The 10,671-nt window shown below is 42.7% G+C and overlaps 1 pseudogene; it reads left to right on the top strand.

Moving 5' to 3' along the window:
• Window positions 1–6,021: 6,021 nt before the first annotated feature.
• On the top strand, window positions 6,022–6,995 carry LOC148148546 (uncharacterized; annotated as a pseudogene).
• Window positions 6,996–10,671: the final 3,676 nt, after the last annotated feature.

Below are 10,671 nucleotides of genomic sequence, written 5' to 3'. Positions count from 1 at the left end.
AGCAACAGACAGTAAGAGTATCCTTAAGTATATAGAACTTCAGATGCTGAACGTATGTGATGCTGGAAAATCACAACTTGTCAGTTAGTATCCAAGGACTGGCTGTGCTTTTCCAGCACCATACTCTTCAATTTTAGAATCTGGACCATCAGCTTGACACCTCTGGCTGAAGACAGTTGTACATGTTTCAGCCTTGTCATTTGCACCAATGTACTCAGACTGATGGTCATTGAGGATGAAGATGCTCATGGAGTCTCCTGCTCCTCCTGTGTGCATAGGTAATACGGCAGGACATGTTAGTTGGAGGATTGTTTAGCTCTGCCTGTGGGATTTTTGTCGATCAGAAATAAAATGACTGGAGATTTTTCTCTTTGTTGGAAGTGGTCTTTACCCATAATTTATGGTGCACAAATATTTGTTTACGTTGTGCCAGCCCTCACCTGAATGTTGTCCAAGTTCTGCAGTTGGCATGCATAATTGACTTCATTACCAGAAGAGTTTTAAATGGAGCCAAACTCTGTGAAAGTATGTGACAAAGTCAGCTAAATTTCTGTACATTAAGAAGGACTTCAAGAAGCTGGATGGCAAGGCTCACCTTTGATTTTAGGAAGATCCTCACCCTCTCAAAATGATTGCCCCTTGCTACTTCCTGGCTGCTTTTCTTCAAGAATCTGAGATAATTTCTTTCACTTCCTCGCTTTGATTCAAATGCATGTAGGCATTGCCAGGTGCATACGTGCACTGCATGGGATTATGGCTCTGTCACTGATTATAAGGATGCCCTCCATCCTCCAGACCCCAGCCCAGACTGGCAATTGCTGATCTGACCCAAACACCACCGCCTCCCACAATCCCGAACCAGATGCAACAGCTCCCCACCTGATCTCCTCCACACCCCACCCCTAACCTGATTTTACTTGACATGGCACACACAACCTAGATTAAGCACTCATTCACATACCTGGCACCCTGGAATCTGTCTCACCTGGCACCCTAATCCATTAACCAAGTGACACTATTACCGCCCACTTCCTTAAAGCCCATTTTCACTGGAGCTATCAAAGTAACTGGCTGTATTACTAAACATTCAAATCTCAGAACCTGACGCATTTACCGTTACAAACTCGCTGTGGCTTCTACAACGGTCTTCTGTGCTGCTGGATGAATGGATTCCTGATTTATAATGCAATGCCTTTGTCCAGAAATCTTCAGCATGAGTTAAAGTTAAGTGAGTAATTTTTAAAAATCTGAACAGGTTCGGAAACCCTACTTCTAACCTTGATCAGAATTTCTGAACTGGGATATTTTATAGTGTGGGCTCTTCAGGCACTGTCAGTATCAGAATGTGTAGGGAGGTCTTCATGTAACAGTATTGATCTTTCACTCTCTTTCTACATTGCCCAGTCTGAATGTCTTTAGGTCATCATTGCTTTTCTGTCTCTTCTTTTCCTACCTAGAATTACATGCCCTATCTGTTGCTACCCTATACCCAAATGGACCAGAATTTTCAATTAACTGTGAGGTGGGAATGGCAGAACCTTAAGCATGTGACACTCAATTTCCTACTCTTATCATGTTAAATTCTTGCGGAAGCTGACCTATTAATGGTCGATATGGGTGGCACAGTGGGTCAATGGTTAGCTTTGTTTCCTCACAGCACCAGGAACCCAAGTTAAATTCCAATCTCAGGCGACTGTCTCTGTGGAGTTTGTACATTCTCCCTGTGTCTGCGTCGGTTTTGTCCAGGTGCTCCAATTCCCTCCTGCAGTCCAAAGATGTGCAGGTTAGGTGGATTGGTCATGCTAAATTATCCATGGTGTCCACGGATGTGCAGGCCTTGATGGATTAGCCATGAGAAATGCTGGGTAGGATAGAAGGCTGGGTCAGGGTGGGATGCTCTTCAGTAGGGTGGAGTGGACTTGATGGGTCTAATGACCTGCTTCCACACTGTAGGGATTCTGTGATTCTATGATCACTGACCCCCAGGAACTGAGATAGCACTGCATTACAAACTCATACATTTGGATATATTGACACCATGTTTAAAGGCCTGTCAGACCAGATTAAGGCTTCAAACATCCTTCCAGACCTGTCTTTCCATTCACATCCTCCAGATCCTAAGAGGTCCATGAGGATCAAGGGGCTAGTTGGTTTGGAAGGAAGATTTGGGTAGCCTTCAGTGATGGCTCCTTCATGTTCTCCTCCAGGCAAGTCGGGAAAAAGGAGGCTCTTTTCTCCAGAAACAGAAGGAGGAGACCTGAGTGTCCAACCAAACAATCCTGTACAGAGATCACAGAAGACAGTCAAATGGAGAAACTTGCATTAATTTCTCTGTCCATGAGCTGATTGAGCAATATCAAGTCAAAGGCTTTGATAGTCTCCCCAGCTCCTTGCCCACTTCAGTCTAGCAGGAGAATACAAGTGTTCCCTTTCAGAAAGGAGGAACAGCCACTTACTGCATCCGGGACTCCTCTCAGGATGCTCCTGGTATGCAGAGCTCCTCAACTCTGTCAGTGACAAGTGCACCTCAGTGAACCCTGACAACAGAGCACCCTCCTGCAAGTCAAGTTGGACTTCATGAGTACAAGTGGTAAGGCAACAGCTCTTCCCATCACCACAAGAAACGACAGAGTCATGAACATAGTCCAGCCCATCACAAAAACCAGCCTTCCATCCATTGATTCCATCTATACTTTCCACTGCCTCCAACAAAGCAACCAACATTATCCAAGACCCCTCCCACCCAGGGGTCTGGCACTCTCTTCTGTTAGGCAGAAGATACAAAAGTTTGAATACACATATGAACAGATTCAAGAACAGCTTCTTTCCCACTGTTATCTGACTTTTGAACAGACCTTGCACCTTCTCTGCAGCTATAACATTGTTTCTGCACTCTATTCTGCTCCGATGCACCTTATTTGGTATGGTTTGCTTGAAGAGCATGCAAAACACCACTTTGCACTGTATCTCGGTACATGTGACAACAATAAATCAAATCAAGAAGTCATCCTGCTTTGGAAAGATATTGCCTTTCCTCCACTCTCTTTGGGGAGAAAGTGAGGACTGCAGATGCTGGAGTTCAGAGCTGAAAATGTGTTGCTGGAAAAGTGCAGCAGGTCAGGCAGCATCCAAGGAGCAGGAGAATCGACGTTTCGGTCATTCCTGAAGAAGGGTTCATGCCCGAAACACCGATTCTCCTGCTCCTTGGGTGCTGCCTGACCTGCTGCACTTTTCCAGCAACACATTTTCAGCTCCACTCTCTTTGGACCAAATTCTGCAACTTTCTCTTGAACAGGCATTGTGGATATATCCACAGAGCAGTCGTTCGAGAAATTAGCTTGTTACCACCTTCCCCAGAACAATTTAATGATGGACAATAAATACTGACCCAGTGAGTGATGCTCCCATCCCAGCAATGAATGAATGAAGAAAAATGGACAACAAAGTTAACAACCTCAATTGGCACGAGGGATTGCAATTCTGCAACATTTGTAAAAGAATAATGAAAGTACAATTGGTGGAATTAAACTTCCAAAGTGAAGTAATAGCCACAGTGTTACAGCTTGTGTGTGGTAGTTATCGCTACAATTCCATCCCGTGTTGAGGTTTCTTTGGAAGTACAGCATGGCTCATTCGCAGGACTCTCTGTAGCCAACTTTTGGGACTTTCCAGAATACCGGCTGACACGGCAAACTTTGCTGGACTTACATCAGAGGTGAATGACAACATTGGAGGATAATGAAGGTGGGCCTTTACTTGGCTGGAAAACTAATATAAGGAGGGTCAGTGATTCATCTCCATATGAGCATCTCTTGATCTTTCTGATGACATGGCTCCCTTCAAACAGCCCCTTGTGTTCTTTGCATGCTGCTGTTGATCATCAGCCTCCCCTGTTATTCTCATCTAAGGATGTCCTGCACTGCATCATTGAAGTGCCTCAGAGGAATGATCATGTCATCAGAATCTCACCTTCAGGGGACCTATGATCTACTCAGTGGTAACTTGGGTGGTTGGACTTGTATTTCTTTTCTTTGTCTTTTCTGTGGCCCTCACTGGAGTCAGGAGCCAACTGTTAAATGGGTATTTGCCAAAATTCCATCTTTGAAGACGATTGAAACATAGAAAATAGGTGCAAGAATAGGCCATTCAGCCCTTTGAGCCTGCACTACCATTCCACATGATCATGGCTGATCATGCAATCTCAGTATCCAACTATCACTTTCTCTCCATGCCCCTTAATCCCTTTAGCCACATCCAGCTCCATCTTGAATATATCTAATGATCTGACCCCAATACCTTCCTGTCGGAGAGGATTCCACAGGTTCACAACTCTCTGAATGAAGAAACTCTTCCTCATCTATGTCCTGAATGGCTTACCCCTTATTCTTAGACTGTGACTCCTAGTTCTGGACTTTCACAACATCAGAAGCATTCTTCCCGCATCTAGCCTGTCCATTTGAAAAGCTCAGCCACCTGAGAGTATCTGAGCATGTAGGCATTTCGGCTGCTCCCATGCTCATGCACATACATCTGTTGAACCTGCTGGTTGTGGTCACAGACTATTTACACAGGGATGGAATGGAATCCTTTGCGTTAATGAAGTCTGTTGGTGGCCTCTGAGAGCCCTGCAGGTCACATGCATGCAGTCTATTGAGCATTGCAGCTGGAGGAATGCAGTATGGCTCTGAATCCTCTAGATCCCTCAGTTGGGCAGTCTTGATCAGTACAATGCTGTTTATAGTTGTCGTTGTTGTGGGTATGTTCGCCGAGCTGAGAAATTGATTTGCAGATGTTTTGTCCCCTGTCTAGGTGACAGCTTCAGTGTTTTGGAGCCTCCTGTGAAGCGCTGCTGTACTGTGTCTTCTGGAATTTATTTGGTTCTATTCCTGCTGCTTCCGGTACCAGGTTCTGGTTGTTCGTTTTGGTGGCCTGTATATTGGGTTGGGGTCAATGTGCTTGTTGATGGAGTCCATGGATGAGTGCCATGTTTCTAGAAATTCTCTGGCTATCCTATGTTTATCTTGTCCAATCATTGTTGTGTTGTCCCAGTTGAATTTGTGGTCCTTGTCATCTGTGTGTGTGCAGGGACAGCTGGTCGTGGCGTTTAGTGGCTAGTTGGTGCTCGTGGATGCGGATTGCTAGTTGTCTGCCTATTTGCCCTCGATAGTGTTTTGTGCAGGCTTTGCATGGAATCCTGTAAGTTATAATTGTCTTGCACATGATGGGTATAGAGTCTTTTGTCCCGGTGAGTTGTTGTCTGAGCGTGGCTGTCAGTTCATGGGCTGTCATGAATCCCAGTCTTCAGGAAAATCTGGCTGTTAGTTCCAAGATTTTTTTTTATGTAAGGTAGCATGGCTTGTGAGTTAGGTCTTGGCATGTCCTCGTCACATTAGTTGTCTGTTCGGCATCTGCAGATGAAGTTGCGGGGATATCCGTTCTTGGCGAATACTCTGTAGACGTGTTCTTCTTTTTCTCTCTGTAGCTCAGGAATGCTACAGTGTGTTGCAGCCCTTTTGAACAGGGACCTAATACAGCTTCTTTTGTATGCGTTCTGTACCTGAGTAGTCTGTTGTGTTTGTCTGTAATCCCAGCTCAGCAAACATACCCACAACTATGACAACGGGCACGCGAGCTACAAATCTTTGTGCAAACCTTGAACACCTATGGGTGAGACACACAAAGACAAGAAAGGAAATGGGAATCCTGTGCCAACTGCCTATGAACAACTCCGATTCGTACATGGATGTCAAAGGAATCAAATACCACCACCCTCTATCAGATACAGACCACCATACAAAAACCCCCAAGCCAGGGAAACAGTCAAATAAAACACTCTTAGGATGATCCAGGTTATGATTACAGACGAACATAACAGACTACACAGGTACAGACAAGAAATTGCATGTCAAAAACTGTTAATTTCAAAAACAACCAATCAGGAGTGGACCATGGCAATCGAACAGGCCATCACCATAGGACAAAACAAAATAACACACAAAGAAAACTACACTTCAAGACAAAATGACTAAGCTAACCAACAGCAGAGAAGGCAACATGACAGACATCTGGTTAAGAAACCCCTCCAACAGACAGCTTACAGACATAGAAAATGCCATACTAGCTAAGGGACTCAACTACAGCCACAGAGTTGCTAAAACAACAGACGTTCTGGCTGCACTAGAATGTACATTCAGAACTAACGGACTAATCAAAGAGATATAGCAAACACTCAGAAAATCCGTTATACCCTTAATAACAAAGAAAAGACAAATGAACAATCTCAACACCAAAGAGAGAGAAGCTCTAAAAACACTCAAAAATGACAAAAACATAATTACAGTACTAGCAGTTAAGGGTAGATTGACAGTTATTATGGACAAAACTGACTTTATTCATAACGCAGAGAAACTACTTGCAGATGCCGACGTCTACCTACAGAGGGAGTGTGACGCCACAGCGAATCAATAGAATAAACAACACACAACGGAACCTACAAAAACAACGGGCTGATAACCAGGATTGACCTACAAAGGATGAAACCAGAAAGCAACAACACCTCAAGGTTTTATGGATTACCCAAGGTGCACAAACCAGACATACCAGTTGGAGCCATTGTGGCATTCCCAGGAACTCCATCGCATAAACTGGCAAAAGAACTTCAGCAAAAACTGAAACATCTTATCAGTGGAACCAAACACTCCATGCAATCTTCACAGGAATTCCTAGACAACATCAAGAACATAAACATAGACAAGGACAAAGCAATGGTTTCATTTGATGTAACGGCACTGTTCACTTCAATTGACAAAACGCTAGCCAGAGAGACAATAACCAACCTCCTGGACAGGCAGAACAGACAACACGAAGGGGAACCTATCAAGGACTGCATACTCAAACTAAGAGACCTGTGCTTGATGACACACTTCACATTCACAAACAAATATATGAACAGATCAATGGGACACCCATCTCTGGGCTCAGAGCAGAAGCAGTAATGCAAAGATTGGAACAAACAGCCCTCCCACAAATCCAAACCAAACTCTGAATCAAATACGTAGATAACACTTTTGTTATTATTAAGAGAACAGAAATCGAGAACACATACCTGATTGTCAACACCATGCTCACAGGGATCAGATTTATGAGAGAGGAGGAAACCAACAATCTACTCCCATTTGGTGGAAAGAACACAGAGCCGTAAATACACCACAAAAGTGTACAGGAAGGTCACACACACTGACCAGGTCCTGAACTACAACAGCAACCACCATCAAAAGAAGCTGCATTAGGACTCTGTTCAAAAGGGCTACAGCACACTGTAGCACCACTGCCTACGAAGGGAAGAAGAACACATCTACAGAGCATTCACTAGGAACAGATATTCCTGCAACTTCATCCACAGTTGCCTAACAGACAAACAACATGACGCGGGCATGCCACGACCTAACTCACCAGCCATGCCACCTTGCATAAAAAACATCTCGGAACTGATAGACCTCTCCAACCACTGGGATTCATGACAGCCCATAAACTGACAACGACTCACCAGGACAAAAAAGGGCTACGGGGAGAATGCGGGTAAGTGGAGTTGAAATGCCCATCATGTGCAAGAGGGTTGGAATATAAATGCACTGATGTGCTACTGAGACTTTATAAAGCTCTGGTTAGGCCCCATTTGGAGTACTGTGTCCAGTTTTGGTCCCCACACCTCAGGAAGGACATACTGGCACTGGAGCGTGTCCAGCGGAGATTCACACGGATGATCCCTGGAATGGTTGGTCTAACATATGAGGAACGGCTGAGGATCCTGGGATTATATTCATTGGAGTTTAGAAGATTAAGGGGAGATCTAATAGAAACTTACAAGATAATACATGGCTTGGAGAGGGTGGACGCTAGGAAATTGTTTCCGTTAGGCGAGGAGACTAGGACCCATGGACACAGCCTTAGAATTAGAGGGGGTAAATTCAGAACAGAAATGCGGAGACATTTCTTCAGCCAGAGAGTGGTGGGCCTGTGGAATTCATTGCCACAGAGTGCAGTGGAGGCTGGGACGCTAAATGTCTTCAAGGCAGAAATTGATAAATTCTTGATGTTACAAGGAATTAAGGGCTACGGGGAGAATGCGGGTAAGTGGAGTTGAAATGCCCATCAGCCATGATTGAATGGCGGAGTGGACTCAATGGGCCGAATGGCCTTACTTCCGCTCCTATGTCTTATGGTCTTATGGTCTTAAATGTAATTTACAGGATTCCATGCAAAGCCTGTACAAAACACTATAGAGGGAAAACAGGCAGACATCTAGCAATCTACATCCATGAACACCAACTAGCCACTAAACATCATGACCAGCTGTCCATAGTAGCCACACACACAGATGACAAGGATCACAAATTTGAAGGTGAATTACCTGATCCCATAACTGCCAACTATAGCAATGACATCAGCTAGCAACTGTCATTTAAGTAAAGGTAAAATTGCCATAGTCCAAGAGGAAAATAAAGCTGCTCTCTAATTCAAGAGAGGCAACTGCTGGTGGCTTAATCTGAGGGTCACCATGCCTTGGACAAGGGGGAGATTGAGAAGAAATGTCTGTCACAGTAACCTCAACTGCAGCAGGAATTGAAACCAAGTTGTTGGCATCATTTGCATTGTTATCCAGTTGTTCAGCTACGACTCTGGTACCCCAAAACACCAATTCAGGGGTTTGTCAGCTAAAACGATTTTAAGATTACAAATATTACTCTTTTTTTGAACCTCGTCTCCATCTCTACTTTTCTAACACTTCTGTCCTATTAAGCTCATGCTCTCTAGTTCAATTTCTTCAGCTCCATGACCCGTACACTGCATTTCAAATCCCTTTATTTTAGATAAATTCATTCCTGTTTCTCTCGATTTGCTAATTAAAACATTCCTGCTATTTTCATGAAGTGCATTTTTGATACTGTGTCCCTACTGGAACAAAGTAGAAACTATAATCCCTTGATGCATCATCCTCTAGAAATTTGCTGACAGCAAAGATTCAGCTGGAATTTCCAACTCAAGCCACAGTCCCAATGAGAAATATATTGACAATTCTCATGGGGGTTACCTTTTGGTAAGTTTGAGGATTTTATTTTTCTCCCAGAATCTTTTTGTTGGCATTGTTTATGTTGTGAAAATTAATGTTATCTGTTGGTTTCATGGTTTCTGATGGTTTTTGTTTAGGCTCAGAATGAACATTACTGCACATGAAATGAAGAATCATTGGTGAGCTTTAAAGTATTTGTCAATAGTGAAAGCTGTTTATGCAATTTATTCTGGCAACAAAGTTGTTGGCTGCACCTAATAATTTCAGATCTCTGTTTGTGCTCATGTTTCAGAGTATTAGGTACTCACAGATTTAAAATCATAATGATTGGAAATATTTCTGGCATCTTTTGTAGGTTAAGGGCATTGAAGTCTGGCAGGCTGATTGCTGCTTTTCTGTCTGCTGCGGATGATGCGCTGTGTGCTGTCTATAATTGCTTATTGATGGAGGAAAATTGCCAACTGAGCAGAATGAGTATTGCAATCATGAATAGTAGATGGCAATGTGGTACTAGTGCCATGAATACACACTCTAAATCAATAGGAAACTATCAGAATCAATCATCTTGGTCACCCTCTTATATGCTGTTATCGGTGTGCTTGTACAAATTTCACTTCCATTGTTGTTTCTGTACTAGTATCCACATGACCACATTGGTTAGATGCTGGTCATATTACTTCTTCCACTTTCAGTAGAATAACATGTGACCTGTTAGACTTACAATCTATATATACTACAGTGTAAACATTATTCAACAAGTCAAATAGGGAAAATATCCTTAACAGAAATAAAGTGAAATTATAGTATGTGATTATCGTCTTTACCTCCTTGGATGGCAACATTGCTTAGATGCAGAGCAGTCAAGAGGTCTAAATGTGCAGGATAGCCTTCACAGCCCAACTTTCCTTTCATTGAAAATATGGGAGGCCAATTTGGCAGATTCTATAAGGGCTGTACAATCCTGCCTGCCAAATATTTCCTTCTGTATCTTACCCAAGTGATACTTAACAGCCAAGCAATGAAGACAAAATCTACCTCATCAATTCAGAATGATTTATCTTTCTCTTTCAGAAAAGCTTGAAATATTTAATATGATTTGTTCACTTTTACTTTGAAATTAAGTTGAAACCCAAGGTGAAAATTGCGATAATCGTTTGTATTTTATAACAAATCTTACATTGGCTGAATTTCCATTGAAATGTGCTATAAATGCATTTCCTCATTAATTATGTTGGAATGCCAACATTTATTAGCTGTCATGCAGCATGTTGGCATATTAACTGATATTCCAATTTAAACTAACAATGCTGACCTGTAATGACTGCTTGTAATATCACTAACCTTTCCCATACAAACCACTCAAACTGTTTTCTGAAAAGAAGCATCATCCTTTTATAGCTAAGTCTGACCAGACCATCTTCCATCTAACCTTGTTGACTATTCTCATGTAAACTTGTTGACTATTCTCAGTTTTAAAACTGCTAAGGAGTAAATGACCAAATCTATCATTGATTAATAAACTCTTCTATAGGCATGCATTTCTTGTCAACAAGCCTTTCCTTCTGATTATTAATTTTTTATTGCTCACTTGAGTCACATTC

The sequence above is a fragment of the Chiloscyllium plagiosum genome, unplaced genomic scaffold, assembly GCF_037043375.1.
Source record: "Chiloscyllium plagiosum isolate Xiang-an unplaced genomic scaffold, Cpla_swu_hap1 HiC_scaffold_12, whole genome shotgun sequence".
Lineage (NCBI taxonomy): Eukaryota > Metazoa > Chordata > Chondrichthyes > Orectolobiformes > Hemiscylliidae > Chiloscyllium > Chiloscyllium plagiosum.
Note: the sequence above shows the minus strand (reverse complement) of the source record. Positions and strands in the feature narration are given on the sequence as shown.